The following is a 16,958-nucleotide window of genomic DNA, read 5'->3' as shown; positions in this document are numbered from 1 at the left end:
TTTGGTCCCAATTAGTACGACTATAATCAAATCAGCACATTTCAGTTGTTCTAAGAGACTAGTACAGTGATCTGTATACGTGATCTTTACCGTGTCTTCTTAATGCAGAAGATACTTAGTTCGCCTAAAAGTTTGAAGAAAACGAACCGAATTGGCACGATACAATGAGGGTCCTGCAGGTGTTTCTTTACTCGAGTCTAGATGAGGGTGGCTCTGACATGAGTTGTTCTGCGTCGGTGGCTGAGATGACTGAACCTTCACAGGTCGTTGGATCGTTTCCGTCGTTCGCTGTTTGGACTATAGATGCTTCGTCGTTATTCCGTTCTTTTTCCCTGTTTGCTCACAGCTCACGTGACCATATATATATATATATATATATGAACCTAGCTGCTACAAATCATAGAGCAAATGAACAAACAAATGACCCACGTACGTGCACGGCGGCTCATTGCATTGCATTGCCCTGCACTGCAATCAGTACCCACGAGCCACGGGTTTTTGTTTTTTTGCCAAATGTGACCTTAGGTGGCATCTTATTTGCCACGCTACCTCACATGCATAGACTCAGGATGACCTACATGTCATCATCAGCAGTAATTATCAATTTCTGAGGATGGCAACTGAGCAATTATCCCCCACGAGCCACGGGTCCATCTCATGTTGTTCCGCAGCATCACATTGCGTCACCACATATACGCATGTTGCTGCGATGAGGTTTTCAGGAAACCAGTGGCGAGGCCCGCAGGCGCGGTTAGTATCAAGAATTTAACTATGCATGTATTGTTTTATTATCAATTTGTATTTTGTCTTACCATATATAGTTCTTCTTTCTGCCAGTGCTATGCCTAATTCGAACATAGGCTTGTCATAACAGTATTTTCATCTTTTCGGGTATCGTATCATTATCTCTTTGTTTTATTTCATATTGATTCTACTCTGTATGAACTTATTCTTGTTTTTAATTTACTATTCCAACCGAATAACTTTAGTTTGAGTTGGAAGGTCACGCTTTATCATCTACGCAATCTATAGACGGCATCTTTTCCTATTGCCTTCCTAATGTCGTAACCTTGAGCTACATGGCTCAAGCCCAGTGCAGCGGATCCTGTATCCTCCTGTACTATTTTCACTCTCGTATCCTGCTATGCAGATCAATGGCTTCATTGGCGTTTCTTGTCACCGCAAGATGTTATGGTTCCATCATTAGCGATCTTCGGTCAACTCTTGCTCTACCGCCTAGCTAACATCGCGATCTAGATCTACAAGGTCCAAGCCCGGTATAACAGTGTATGCATCCTCCCCTATAATGATTCTTGTCTCCCTCGATATGGGTGGTCGTACCGACCACTTCTCTTTTTCATTGCATTTGCCTTGATCATACACCATTGGATACGCGGTTTGAGCCCATCTTCCACTAGCCTGCCTACATCGTCCGGTTCATCATCCAGGAGGGAGAGATAATATATTACATTTTTTTCCTTAAGCGGATGCTTGTTTTTTCTACGATCTGAATTGATTGGTCATCCTCTTGTATTATGTATTATTGTTGGTCAAAGAAACAGTTTTCCATGAATAAGGTGTTGTGAGAATCAATCTCACTAGAGAGACTCAAGTTTGGAGAAGTAGTTGAGAGGAAAAGGATGCCTACGATAGTTCTTCAAGAATTTTTTAGGGTTGGAACCGTGTGCCCATGGTTGGTATTTATATTGCCTTCCTAAGCGTATGATTATAGACATGCTCCTACCAGTGGTAGAGATATGAGCTACTACTTGTACCACTGAGTTACAAGGTTAGTTTAGTACTACATTGCCTAAGCAAGAGGCCAAAATAACAACACGCTGATGACATCACCCAACTGTGGCAATCACTATGGCGGTGAGCAGCCACTGTGCTTGGTCGGTTGCCAAATATGATGCCAGACTTGTCCTGCGTGCCAGGACGACCACCACTTATAGCAGCGTGTCAGGGTGACCGCCACTTGATGGGCATTAAATGCCAATCACATCGTGACAGATACCACATGGTCGACGGGCCCAACCTTGCTGGTCCTACTTGGTGGCCCTTGCCCCAAGCTGTCAGAGATCCATGGCCCCAGGTGGTTAGCGGCCTCCGGACCTCCGAAAGGCTCCGAAGGCTTGGGTCACCAAGGCCACTCTGGAGCTCAGGGGTTCCAGAGGGATCCTGAGCTTGATGGTCTTCGGTCATAAGTGGGTCGAGTCAAGGGGCGACGGGGGTCCTTGATGGATACCCCCCAACAGTAGCCTCTCGCAAGAATGGCGAGCGGAGCATCCATCCCCACGGTTCCCGGAACAGGGCCTTCGATAATCCTTGATTCCGTTGCTATGGGCCCCACTACCCTTCGTTTGTTTTGAGCCGTTTAAAGTGCCCACCCAATGGTCGAGCCGAACACCTAGCTTCACCTGCGAGAGAGGGCATTTAAATGCAACATGCGATTAGTGGTGTTGTCGTGTCCTGGCGTCGGTAGTGGGACATGTGGTGTCCCGACATTGGAGGGTCGTGGGGGCAGTTACGCTTCCCCATGATTGTGGGTGATGGGATGGGTCGTGCGCATGCACCCCAAGGAGGCAGTTACCTCACCCCCCCCCTCTTTAGCTTTATAAGGCAAGGATCTCGGACAAGCTGTGGCCTAATCCGGCGCTCCTGTTTTCCAGCTGTCTTTGTTTTAGTGAGTGCATGCCTGCTAGACACTGTGCTCCCATCTTCCCTCACCGACGAGTGCCCTCACCACCTCCAAGGATCCTTCATGGCTCGCTCTGGTGCTCGCGGCGGAGTCGGTTCCCTAGTGGTGGGCCGCGCGACATCAAGGGACCCCACCACCGTGTCACCAACTTTGGCCACCACTTCTCGCCGCACAGAAGCGGCATCCATTGTCGTTGGCCTGAGGGAGCCGACGATGAGCAGGGCCACTGACGTGTGCATGCCAACGGAGACCATGGCTGCATCGGTTCCTCCACCGCTACCTAGGCTACCGCTGGGCGCAGAGCTCCACCATGCTAGCAAGATGTATCCCTAGCAGACCAGTGCGCTGGGGGTGTCCACCGTCACTGAGGCCGAGCTTGACTGGATGGTTGAGGAGGGGAAGACCTCCTCAAGATCTGTCACTCGGGACCCATGGGGGGGAATGGTTTCGGTGTTGTGAGGCCACGAGACCATGGTCTTCGAGACCTTCTTCGACAACGGCCTTGGTTTCCCAATCGTGCCGCTCCTTAAAGAGGTGCTTCGACACTTTTACGTGGAGATCCCCCAACTCTTGGCCAATGTTATCACCCTCCTGGCCATCTTCGAATGGACCATGCGGGCGGAGGGTTGTGAGGGACGAGAGGAGTTTTTTGCTGTCATCCATGAGGCCAGCTATCAGCTAAAGACCCGGACGGAGGACAGAGAGACAAGGACCCTCCACTTCAGTAGCTTGACCTTTCAACTCCGGTAGGAGTACCAAGTAGCATTCCAATCGAAGGCTATCAATGAACGGTGATACACTGGGTGGTTGAAGGGGTGGTTCTATTGTGATGTAGGCTCCGAGTCCCCCCTCCACTCTACCAACCGAGACATCCATTACGTTCGGACCCCGGTGGGGGACATTTCTAAGGCTCAGCTGGCCTCGAGGGTTGCTCTCCTCACGTAGGCCCCTCTGGGCAGATTGGGATCATGCCTTCGAGCAAGGTGAGGAGGGCGAGCCAAGCGTGTACTCTGGGCCCATCATCCACTCTGGTGAGTCCTCTCTACAGTCTAGCTTCGAATCCGTAGATGTAAGACGCCTCTTAATTTCAGGGAATTATCTCATGCTAGATCAAGTGACCAAGATTGTGGAAAAATTACTCGACCAACCCTCCGTTGGTGCATGACCACCGTATGGAGTTGGTGAGGAGCTAGGAGCGGCATAATCATGTTTGATCCCACCTCGGACTGTTCGCTCCGACCTAGCAAGATCAAGCAGAGTCTCGTGTCACCAAAAGGTGAGGGCTCCTGGTTGTTAGTGCTACGGCCTCCCCGATTCTTGCAATCCCGCTCCAAGCCCGAGCTCCACCCGGTCCTGCAGGCTCGTGTGCCAGTTCGGCGGCCAAGCCATTTGAGGCTGTGTTGGATTGGATGAAGCGCTAGAGGCTTGCAGTGGACATTGTGTTTGTGGACCACGCAGCTGACGACGAGGCCCAGTCTGGTGGTGGTGACAAGGGGAGGGCTCCGGTCCCTCTGGACCTAGCTGGCCATGGCCAGATGGGAGAAGGGGGCAAGGTGTCCCTCGATGACTATATGGCGTAGGAGTTTGTCGATCCCTTCGATGTTGAAGATGTCACGGGCCCCACTAATGTTATAACAAGTGGCACGGGTAAGGCATAACCCTAGTTCACCCTCTATTTTTGTCCCGTTGCACTGGTGCTTGTGGATACTGACTTTTTGTGTTTCTTCTAGTATTCAGAGGCTACTGAAATGGGCCTAGCCTCAACCCCTGCTCCTGAGGTTATGGCAACCTACGAGAACATGATGACCACCACGGAGGTGCTTGCGACAACTACTCCAAAGGCGATGGCTCTGATGCCTCGAGGCATCGCACCAGACAACGGCTTGGCCCTTGCGGTGGGTGCAGGGGGAGCCGAACCCTCTGTGGCGACACCTCTGTACTCTTAGGGAGGAGTTTGGGCTTTGAGGCCCAGACTCTGGATGATTTCTCTCTCCGCTCGGAGGCATTGAGCGCCTTTGCCTCAGGCTCATCTCTCCTCAGGAGTAGAGAGATCAAGATATCTCTTGCTCAGAGGCCCCTAGAGGAGGTGGCAGCGCGCCTAGAAGCCTAGAAGTGGCAGTTTGGTAAGTATGTCCTAGAGGCAGGTCTTTTTTAGCTTCGAGCCTTGGGCTGCCATCTTATCGATCCTTCTTTGTGTTTTGCAGCAATTATTGCTAGCGAAGGCGCTGGGCTGCACGCAGCACCAGGCCCTTGCGGCGGCCCTAGACACTGCTCAGGAGGAAGAGGCAGGGCTCTAGCAAGCCCTGGAGGGGCGTGAAGCGAGCATAATCGACGGAGAGTCATCTTCATGAAGAGGTGATGCGCCAGGAGCGTGCAAAGATCACAGCCTGAGAGGTTACCGAAGCCCACAGGGTTATGGCAGAGGCCATTAATGAGTCCATCACAGGTCACGTGGCTGTCAAAGGCAAAGCCCGGGACCTCCAGATAACGGTGGTTGTGGCTCAACAAGAGCTGAGGGAGGCACGTACAGTGGAGGATGCGCTGTGTGCGGAGTGCCAAGGGCTAGCTGACCGTGCTACGAAGGTAGCTCATTCCATTGAAAGTTCCTTGGGCGGCCTCAGGGCTAAGGGCCCACCATTTCCCTCTGGCTCGGATGTCCTAGTCTCGACGCTCCATTGGCTCTAGTTCACGGTAGGGGTGGTGACCAGTGCCACCCGAGGCCTACACTAGCTCAAGCGTTTGTGTGTCCTTGGCGCTCTAGCTGGGGTTCTACATCTAGTGGGGGTTCGCCAGTTTGGCGTGCTGGAGCAGCCGAACCTAAGATTCGCGGTCGAGAATGTCTGGTGTGAGACACCTTCGGTGTAAATTTGAGTTGTCTTGGACGGCTTCCACCAGGGAGTATGAGTGAGGAATGACTAGCCTACGACACTATGTTTCATAGCAGAACGCATGAAGTCGGGTGCCCGAGGGGTCCCCATTCGGGAGCTCAAGCTTTGCATCCAGTCACCTCCTCTGATGCACTGTCGCCACCTAGACAGCCTCCTTGTTCGGATATCACTTCGCAAGAATAGTCACCGCATGTGGGCGATGCTCCGCAAGATTGTCCATCGGAGGTGTAGCCCTGAGTAAGCTTTATCTTTTGTTTTTCTTCGTTTTATGTAGGAGGTAGGACGCTAGCATGTTAATTTGTCCCTCCTGCTTCGTGTATCTTGATTGCGCTCGCCGAACTTATGGAGCTATGTCCCCTTCAAGCTTTTATCAGCTTATCTGTATATGGTACTAGAATGTGCTTGCCATACGGCTAACTTTTGAGCAGGATTTGTGCATTCAAGTTTGGCTACCTGAGGCAATGGGAACGTTTCCAAGTGCTCGACCCGCCGCTTCCATAGAAGAGCCTAGCATGCCCTAATCCTACAGGCCTACGCTATCTTCCTTGCGACAAGAGCGCTTCGTCCTTCCTTGCAATTCCCAAGGACTCATGGACCTAGAGCTGGTCACTGATATCTTGGTTAAAGTGGAGCGGAGGATCCTCCCACTTCTACTTCAGAGGCTGGCCCAAGCTCCAGAGGGGTAGACGAATGGTGGAGGATCATTGAGGCTACCAGCCTAGGTGACTCTCGGTGTTTTGTTCTCCCACGGGACCCCGACAGATTGGTGCCAGTAGGTATCCTTGAGAATGTCATGGCTCGGATCAAGACGGAGGATGCGGAGGCATCTCCATTATTGGAGGAGCTAGATTTTACAGCCTTCGACTCCCACCCTTTCCAGGCGAAACCTTCGTTGCCTCAAGTTCAGTGAGATTCTATCTTTGACAGTTAGTCTTCACGCCGAGGGTACCTGCATCATCACTCCGTGCGCCGCTACTGGCGTGTGGCAGGAGGCTCCAGTGAGCAGAGATGTACCTCTGCGGTTGTTCTTCGGGGAGGCGTGGTAGCTTAGCGCACTTGTTAGGCCTGGATTGATTATAAGGTGTATTTCTGAGTACTTCTGTACCCATGATACAAGAATAAGATTGTTTATATTTTGGCTTCGCTTTCCTTTCCCTCACACCAACGCTCCGGCTACCTCCCATTTCCCACCCCCCTCGCATGTTGTGGTCGTTAGCAACTAGAGGGTGCGACTAGATGTACACTTAGGTGTCTTAGGTGCGACTAGGGGGAGTAGGAATTACATCGATAATTGAATACATTTATACTCCAATGAGCCTTGATGTGATCGAGGTGGACGCCTTCAAGGTGCAGACAGTTTGGGACCTCAATGTATGTGGTTGAGGGTTTGGACCTTGACGCGACCGAGGGTTTGACCTCGACTCGACTAAGGCTGATGCCTTTGAGGTGTGAAGGGTTTTGGACCTCAACGCATATGGCGGAGGGTTTGGCCTCGATGCAACCAAGGTTGATGCCTTTGAGGTGCGTAGGGTTTGGACCTCAACACCTATGATGGAGGGTTTGGCCTCGATATGATTGAGGATGATGCCTTTGAGGTGCGTAGGCTTTGGACCTCGATGCCTATGGTGGAAGGTTTGGCCTCAACACAACCGAGGTCAATGCCTTAGAGGTGCAGAGAATTTTGGACCTCGACACCTGTGGCAGAGGGTTTGGACCTCAATGCCTATGACGGAGGGTTTCACCTTGACACAATTTAGGCTGATGCCTTTGAGGTGTAGAGGATTTTGGACCTCGACGCATGTGGTGGAGGGTTTAGACCTTGATGCATATGGAGGAGGGTATGACCTCAACATGATGGAGGCCGATGCCTTCGAGGTGTGGATGGTTTTTGACCTCGATGCCTGTGGTAGAGGGTTTGAACCTCGACGCGTATGACGAAGGGTTCAACACGACCGAGGCTGATGCCTTCGAGGTGTGAAGGGTTTTGGACCTCAACGCCTATGGTGGAGGGTTTGGACCTCACGCGTATGGCAGAGGGTTTGACCTTGACGTGATCGAGGCTGATGCCTCCGTGGTGTGGAGGGTTTTGGACCTCAACGCCTATGGTGGAAGGTTTGGACCTTGACACATATAGCAGAGGGTTTGACCTTGAAGTGATCGAGGCTGATGCCTTTGAGGTGCGGAGGGTTTTGGACCTCTATGCCTGTGTTGGAGGGTTTAGACCTCGACGCGTATAGTAGAGGGTTCGACCTTGACGCGACCGAGGCTCATGCATTTGAGGTGCAGAGGGTTTTGGACCTCGATGCCTGTGGTGGAGTGTTTAGACCTCAACACGTATGGTGAAGGGTTTGACCTCGACATGACCAAGGCTGATGCCTTCGAGGTGCAGAGGAATTTGGACCTCGACGCCTGTGGTGGAGTGTTTAGACCTCAACACGTATGGCGAAGGGTTTGACCTCGACATGACCAAGGCTGATGCCTTCGAGGTGCGGAGGAATTTGGACCTCGACGCCTGTGGTGGTGGGTTTGGACCTCGATGCTTATGGTGGAGGGTTTGACCTCGAGGCGACCGAGCCTGATGTCTTCGAGATGTGGAGGGTTTAGGACCTCGATGTCTGTGACGGAGGGTTTCGACCTCAACACACATGGTGGAGGGTTTGACCTTGACACGACCAAAACTAATGCCTTCGAGGTGTGGAGGATTTTGGACCTCGACGCCTATGGTATGGGGGTTGACCTCAACCCAACCGAGGTCGATGCCCTCGAGGTGCGTAAGGACATGATGACGCAAAATAATGGTAGCACATTTGACACCAGTGATATTTTCCCTCATACCGGCCCCACGACGTGGTCGCTGTTATGTGGGCTGGCCTACCACGAGCCCCACATGCCCCACATCACGGGGTCTATGCTAGAGGAAACGCTGCCGCTTGACTCCTGGGGTCTTGCGCTTGCTCGTGTGTGCAAAAAACTAGGTCATGGCCATAGGATGTAGGCACGTGTATGCGGGGCTGACTAAAGTATTGCCACGTGTCCCGGAGTAGTAAATGAAAAATCCGCAGAACTCTCCCAATGACTGACCAAGCCAGTGGGCTTTAGAACCAAAGTTTTACCTTAGTAGCCATCTAGTTTGAGTAAGAGAGCGATTCTCCTTATTTTGATCATGGCGTCTCCTTCCACTTCAGGATCAGGTGATCCGGTCAGGGCTGGGTCACCCTTGATGCCGATGCCAATGCTAGCAGGTGCCCCAAAGGGCCCATGTCTAGGATATGATCTGGCTCGCCTCTTCGTGCTTCCATCCTTGCAGAGGGGGGGGGGGTGCCTCCGACCGTTCCACCCTTATCTCCAACCCAAGCGGTCCCTTCAGTAGAATTCATCGACATCTCTGACGATGAAGAGGAGATTGACTGGGATCTCCTAGAGAAGGAGGTCGATGAGGAGGAGAAGGGGGAAGAGGAGGCAAAGGAGGAGTCCCTTGGTTTGTCTTCGTCTTCGTCCTCTGATGGCTACGATGTCTCAAGGGCCAGCTACTACATGAGCCTCTAAGGCAGGACACATCTGAAGCGGCTGCGTCACCTTTTGGGCCTCGTAGCTTTTTTGAAAGCCAGGACCTCGGAGGGTTGACCTGCTTATGTTAGCATCCTCTGGATGCACAAACCAATATGTGGTGATTTCTATGATCTTTTGTCCATATCCTTTTGATAATTTCTCTCTGGAACACTTGTTTTCTACCGTGTGGTAGACATATATTAGTTCCTCGGTTATGTACCTCGACCGCTAATCTTAGCACACGCCAACCTAACTTTTAGTATGCTATGAAAAGGTCAAAATTAAACAGCGATGCTAAACTGGAGAATTTAACGGTGGGGCGTACCTTGAGTCATGCCATGCACATTGCATGTCCTAGTTTCCTAGGTGGGGGGGGGGGGGGGGTTGGAGCCTAAACGCGACCGAGGCCTGAGGCTTTAGAGGTCAAGGTATCTGGGAAAGACTTGGGTATTGTTCCATGTTTTACAAAATGCGGTCAAGGGTTTGGCCCGGATATATTGTTGCTTCCACATATCAGCTCCCATATTACATATATTAGGGGAGGTTTCTACATGTAGTATTTGCGGAGTACCTCCACATTCCAAGTGTGCTCGAGGGGGTCCCTTTTGTGTCCACCAAGCGATAGGAGCCAGGACTGTTGGATTCAAGGACGAGGTAGGAGCCTTCCCATTTGTTGTGCAATTTGCCTACAACCAGTGTGTGCCGGAGGACCAAGTCTCCGGGCACGAAGGTTTGCGGCGTGACCTTGGGATTATACCATGCCTTTGTCTCAGCAATGTAGTGGTCGAGGTTCTGGATAGCATGGAGCCTTGTTCTTTCGACAAGGTCAAGGGAGAGTTCCTTTTCTCTGGTGATCTCTGGGAGTTGTACCTGGAGGGAGCGTCTGTTGATTTCTGTTGGAGTTATGGCTTTGTCGCCAAATAAGAGGTGGAAGGGGGTGAAGATGGTGGGATGTGTGACCGTGGTGCGAAGGGACCACAAGACCTTTGGTAGCTCCTCAATCCATAGGCCTTTAGCGAGGCCGACGAGAAGCCAGTTAAGGCCTGAGAGGATGTTGCCGTTGGCGCACTCAATGGCCCCATTGGACTGCAGGTGGTGAACCGATGCGAAGCATAGTTCGATACCGAGTTCGGTGCAGTCAAATTGTGTCACATTGTCGACAGTGAATTGACACGGAATGCCGAAGCGACATATGATATTTTTTTAGAAGATTTTCTGGATGTGATTGCCGTGAGGGGTTCGGCCTCGATCCATTTGGACAAGTACTCCGGGGCTACCACAACATACCGCATGTTTCTCGTGGTATGGGGGAATGTGCCTATCAAGTCCATTCCCCAACGTGACAGGGGCCAGACGAGAGTGATTGGCTATAGATGAAACGGAGGCTGAAGGCTTTGGTGCCCCATCCACATGCATCCTTGGCAGGTGCAGATGAGTTCCTCCACATCAATCATGATAGTGGGCTAGTATAGCCTCTAGTGGAGTGCCTTGTTAGCGAGGGCTCGAGGTGTGAGGTGGCTGCTGCAAAGGCCTTTGTGGATCTATCAAAGGAGGTCGGCCCCCTACTCCTTATCAACTCTAGCCTTATAGAGGGCTCCATCAATCAGGAGGTAGCCCCTGGCATGTTGCCTAGTGCAGCGAAGCTCAATAGGGTCGTCGGGCACCTATGCTCCATTTAGGAAAGAGAGGAGTGTGGCCCTCTAGTTTGGGAGTGTAATGGGGAGGATAGTGGCAGTAGCCTCATCAGGGGTACCCGTCGCTGAGTTGTGGAGGACTTCGAGGAAGGCTCCCTCTGGAAGGGCTCCGCTCCCAGCAATAGCTTTGCTAGGGCCTCAGCCTCTTGGTTATCCATGCGTGGTATGCTTGCATTGAGATACCATGGAAGGATACCTCGGCTTTGTGTATGGCCTCGAGGTACTTCACCAGGTCCAGATGCCGAGCCTAGAAGCTCTTGTCAACGTGCCCGATGACAATCTGAGAGTCTATCATGATGAGGAGCCTGGAGGCTACTAAGGTTCAAGCCTTCCGAAGGCCCAAGAGGATGGACTCGTATTCAGCAATGTCATTGGTTGTCTTGAATTCCATGCGGGTGGCGAATGCGGCTTGCTAGCTGATCAGGGTGATAAGGACAGCTCTGGCTCCCGCGTCGGTGGATTCATATGGGTCGTCGGTGTATATCATCCATATATCTTGGGGAGGGGTTGCTAGGGGGCTTGTGCTGGGGGGAGTCCATTCAGTGATGAAGTCAACTAGGATCAACGACTTGATGGCCGATAGAGTCACAAACTTCACCGCGAAGGGTTCTAATTTCATAGCCCACTTGCCTATACATTCCATCGCCTCGTGATTACATTACATGTTGCCTAGCGGGTACGAGGTTGGTATTGTGATGTCATGGGCGAGGAAGTACTGTTAGAGCTTGTGCGAGGCTATCATGAGTGCATATGACATCTTCTCAAGCTCTGTAGCCCATTTTGGCCCCAGCTAGGGCATTTGAAATATAGTAAACCACCCTTTTCCCAGAGCGGCCCACACTCTCCTCCTCCCGTAAGAGTACTGCACTTACAGCAGAGGTAGAGGCGGATAAGTATAACAGGAACTCTTCGTTGAGAAGGGGTATAACTAGTGTTTTGAGGTCGAAGACGTGAGCCTTGAGGGCCTCGGTGCCTCGGTGTCGCCCTCGATCACTCCCGCGTCACTTTCCGGTTCGTCTTCACTAAAAGAACGCATGCAATGATGATCATGAATGTTGTGTAGAGAAAGATGCTTCGCAGTGTATGACAACCACGGAGATGCAATGTATCAGGATATGAGTTTTAAAGCATCAAAACTTCAACTTGGATTATTGTTAAGCTTCTCATCATTTCCTGGATTATTTAAGCTTAACACAAAGCCTAAACCTAATTAGAAAATTTACTATGTTTAACATGAGTGTGAGTATTTTTTTACTTAACAGCGCATAAACTAACAAGATTAACAAATTTGGTTTCACTATTTTTGGAACAATATTCAATTTTTCTACGCATTTTTGAGTGTTTCAGCTAATTTTACAATGCAACAACAAGCCTATTTCATAATTTTTGATTTAACCGAATATTAAATGAGCCGAAACACTTTTGCATCTGGGAAAACCGTATCCTCTCTCTTGACCAGTGGGGCCAGGCCGGCTTGACTCTGGTCAAAATGACCAGAGGCCATGGTGCATGGCTGCACAACACCAAGGCTGGCTGGCCAGCTCGGCCGACTCCCACCGGCTACGAGCGGCGACCCCAGCGGCCTGGCCAAGGGCACCCACAGCAACACTGTGGCGCAAGGAACTCGTCTAGGGGGATATCTACCAACATGCCTAGCCGGAACAAGGCCAGCGATGAGCACCGAGCGGCGGCGGCGATGGCTTACGTGGGCGGCCACGTCGGCGACGTGTTAAACATGAGCAGGCGTGCACACAAGCTTCTACGACGGACAAAGAATCTCACCACAGTTTCGGTTGGGGAGGAGGAAGCTTGGAGGTGGTGGCTCATCGGCGAGGTGGCGGGACGGGCAGGCTGACACCGAAGAAGAACGCCCTCACGCCTGAATCCGGCCAGGGAAAGGACAGGCCTCGCGCAGGAAAGGCTTGGGGAGGACTGGAGGATCTCCTCACACTCTTCCCGTAGCTCGGCTTGGGGCGGAATGGCTCAAACTTCAGCGGCTTTAGCGGCGGTGGCTGAGCGCTGAGCTACACGCTGCTCTGTTCTTGTGGCCGACAGAGAGAAAAGAGAGAGAGCTAGGGGGAGGAAATAAAGGCGTCAACGCTTCCACTCAAAGGTCAGAGCTGTAGTTGGCTTCTTCATGATGTAGCATCGGTGGTCGGCCTCCATGGTCAAAGAAAGCGGCGCGCAGAGCATGTATGGGTTATGAACAGTAGTTGTCTGGTGAAAAATATCTCTCCACCTCTCTCAACCATTTGGAGATTTTCCCGGGGTCCAAAATTCCTGGGACAATTTTTGTGTGAAATTATAATTCATGTGCAATCCATTTTAACTTTTTAACCCCAATAGCCTGAGCCAATTTCCAATTAAAAGTCTCCAAAGATGCAAGCTTTTCTAACTTGTGGTAATTTTTATGCCTTCAAAGTAATTCCCAAAAATTTAGAAAAATTCATTTATATTCTTCACATGGCATAGAATAATTTCTAGAATTATTTCCAGCCCTATGTTTCATAGCAACTTTTGTGAGATGCTTCAAAATTGCACTAATTAATATTGATTTTAATAGTTTATGTTTAATTTGAATTTCATGTCAAAACTTGCTCAAACAATAAACATGATGCTAATGATGTTCATTAATACTTAATGACCTAATTAACAACTTTAGGCCGTCACAAAACTTCCCCCCTTAAAAAGAATCTCGTCCTGAGATTCGGGTAGAGTGCAGGGGACTAGGGGCCTTGGGAAAACTCTAAGGTTTTGGAGAGCCATATTCACCTAGACAAGCAAATCCCTCAACAAGGATTCCACAAGAAAATAGTGGATATTGTGTAAGCGATGATGGGGCCATCATCCTTTCTCATCTCAGTTCACTCACACGACAAAGTAACAAATTCCACTTATACTCACGAGAGAACAAAGGCGGGGTGGTCTCCTTGGGAACATGATGGTGATTGTGCACATATATAAGAAAAACAGAAATACAAGAACCCTACTAAACCACGGGTGGTGTGGGCAGGATGATGGAACTTTCATCTACTCAAAAGTGAATGCATCTCAACATCATGCAGGGTGTTTCATGACATTTATATTACTTTAGCACCATTTAACCATGCTGTGAGGAATAGAAACTAATGCAACACTCGCAATTTAGAGAAAAACTCGGGATAATCGGCGCGAAGCCAATCCCCACGTTCCCACATCGCTTCGCCTTCTGAGTGATTACTCCATTGAACCTTGAGAAACTTAATTGACTTGCATTGTGTCTTCCGTTCGGCTTCATCAAGAATACGAATTGGATGTTCACAATATGAGAGATCCGGCTGCAATTCTTGGTTTGCAACTTCAATGACTTCGGTTGGGACTCGAAGGCATTTCTTCAATTGAGAGACATGGAAGATATTGTCTGTGGTGGAAAGGAATGGATGCAAGTCCAATTGATAGGCCACCTCTCCACGCCGAGCAACAATTTGAAATGGACCAACATAGCGAGGTGCTAGCTTCCCTCTGACTTTAAAGCATTGAACCCCTTTGAGAGGTGATACCTTAAGATAGACGAAATGCCTAATCTCAAACACAAGATCTTGTTTGCGGCGATTTGCATAGCTCTTTTGTCGGGACTGAGCCATGAGGAGACACTTGCAGATCGTCAGAACTTGCTCTTCTACCTCCTTGACCAAATATGGGCCGAGAAAAGCCCTTTTGCCGGATTCAGACCAATTCAACAGTGTTCGGTAGCGTCGGCCATACAAAGCTTCAAATGGTGACATCTCAATGCTCGCTTCATAACTGTTGTTATAGGAGAACTCCACAAATGGCAAGCAGATTTCCCACTTCTTCCCATATGTGAAGACACAGGCCCTCAACATATCTTCTAACATTTGATTCACCCTCTCGATTTGATCGTCGGTCTGAGGATGATATGCAGTGCTATGAAAGAGCTCGGTTCCCATAGCTTCATGAAGGCCCTTCTAGAAATGGGAAGTGAATTGAGTGCCTCGATCAGAAATTATATTCTTCGGAATCCCATGGAGGCAAACAATCCGAGTGAGGTACAGCTCCATGTACTGCTTGATCGAAAAGGTGGTCTTGACATACAAGAAATGAGCGGACTTCGTCAACCGGTCCACAATGAACCAAATTGAGTCGTACCCACGAGAGGTCTTCGGCAACCCGATAATGAAATCCATGCTGATCTCCTCCCACTTTCAGGTGGGAATGGGCAAAGGTTGAAGCGTACCGGTTGGTTTAAGATGCTCGGCCTTCACTCTTTGGCTGACGTCACACTCAACTACATATCGAGCGATCTCTCGCTTCATACAAGTCCACCAAAATCTGGGCTTAAGATCCTAGTACATCTTAATACTCCCTAGGTGAATGGATAGCAAGGAATCATGAGCTTCATCCAGGATCTTCTTTCTCAACTCCAGAACTTTAGGGACCACTAATCTCTTCTCAAACCACAGGACAGCCTCATCATCCAGGGTAAAGCACTTGGCTTGCCCTTCCTTGGTCTTATCACGAATCCTTTCCATGCCCTTGTCCTTCTTCTGAGCCTCCTTAATTTGGTCAAATGAGAACGGATTTCACCTTTAAGTTGGAAAGGTAACCCTACGAAACCATCTCAAGTCCAAGTCTTCGGAAATCATCACAGAGGGTGGAATCCTTGGGCGAGATCATAAGATAATGACAATGAGCCTTTCGGCTTAAGGCATCGGTGACCACATTCGCTTTATCGGGATGATAATGTACTTCCAACTCATAATCCTTGATTAGCTCGAGCCATCTTCTCTGCCTCATATTCAGATCGGCCTGAGTAAAAATGTACTTGAGACTTTTGTGATCCGTATAGATATGGCAGAGATTTTCCAATAGATAATGGCATCAGATGTTCAAGGCATGGACAACTACTGTGAGCTCTAAATCATGGGTTGGGTAGTTCTCCTCATGGCGCTTCAACTGACATGAGGCATAAGCAATAACTCGGCCCTCTTGCATGAGGACACATCCGAGGCCTATGCTGGAAGCATCGCAAAAGACATCGAAACCGTTGTCCACTTCTGGCTGAGCGAGAATAGGAGCGATCGTGAGTAGTTTCTTCAAGGTTTGGAAAGCTGACTCGCATTCACTAGACCACTCGAACACGCTGCCTTGCTTCAACAGCTCAGTCATGGACTTGGCAATCTTGGAGAAATTCTCGATGAACCGACGATAATTGTCCGTGAGTCCGAGAAAACTCTGAATGTCAGTGACATTCTTAGGCTGAACTCAATTGAGCACATCCCGCACCTTGCTCGTGTCAACCCCAGAAAAGCAACCTCTTTGAGCTAGAACTCACACTTGCTGAACTTGGCATATAGTTGATGATCTTGAAGTCGGCCAACAACAACACGGAGGTGCTCAGAATGTTCCTCTTCGGTCTTCAAGTATATAAGAATGTCGTCGATGAAAACCACAAGAAACTTTTCAAGTTCTTCCATGAATACAGTGTTCATCAAATACATGAAGAATGTTGGTGCATTGGTCAGGCCAAAAAACATGACAGTAAACTCATAAATCCCATAGCGGGTGGAGAAAGCTGTCTTCAGAATATCCTCTGGTCAGACCTTTATTTGATGCTAGCCCAACCTCAAGTCAATCTCCGAGAAAACTCAGGCACTGGTCAACTAATTGAATAGAATATCGATCCTAGGAAGTAGATATTTATTCTTGATATTGACCTCATTTAGAGGATAGTAATCAACACACATCCGTAGGGTGCCATCCTTCTTCTTGACAAAGAGCGTTGGGCATCCTCAGGGTGAGGAGCTCGAACGAATGAAGCCCTTTGCAAGCAACTTTGAATTTGCTTCTTCAGTTCCACTAACTCGTTCGACGGCATCTTATACAACTTCTTCGAAATTGGGGGCCATTCCAGGCACAAGATCAATATAGAATTCTACTGCTCTGTCGGGTGGCATTCCTGGCAGTTCTTCTGGGAAAACATTAGGAAATTCACAAACCATAGTAATATTCAGGAGATCTGTGGCTGTGACAACCTTCAGAGCATATAGGTGGAGACCTCCCTCTCCAAGGTGAAGAGAAACACGTTCACCCCTTGGGCTTTTGAGAGAAACGACTCTCTTGGAACAA

This window comes from Phragmites australis, chromosome 11, assembly GCF_958298935.1.
Source record: "Phragmites australis chromosome 11, lpPhrAust1.1, whole genome shotgun sequence".
NCBI lineage: Eukaryota > Viridiplantae > Streptophyta > Magnoliopsida > Poales > Poaceae > Phragmites > Phragmites australis.
This window is presented reverse-complemented; position numbering follows the sequence as displayed.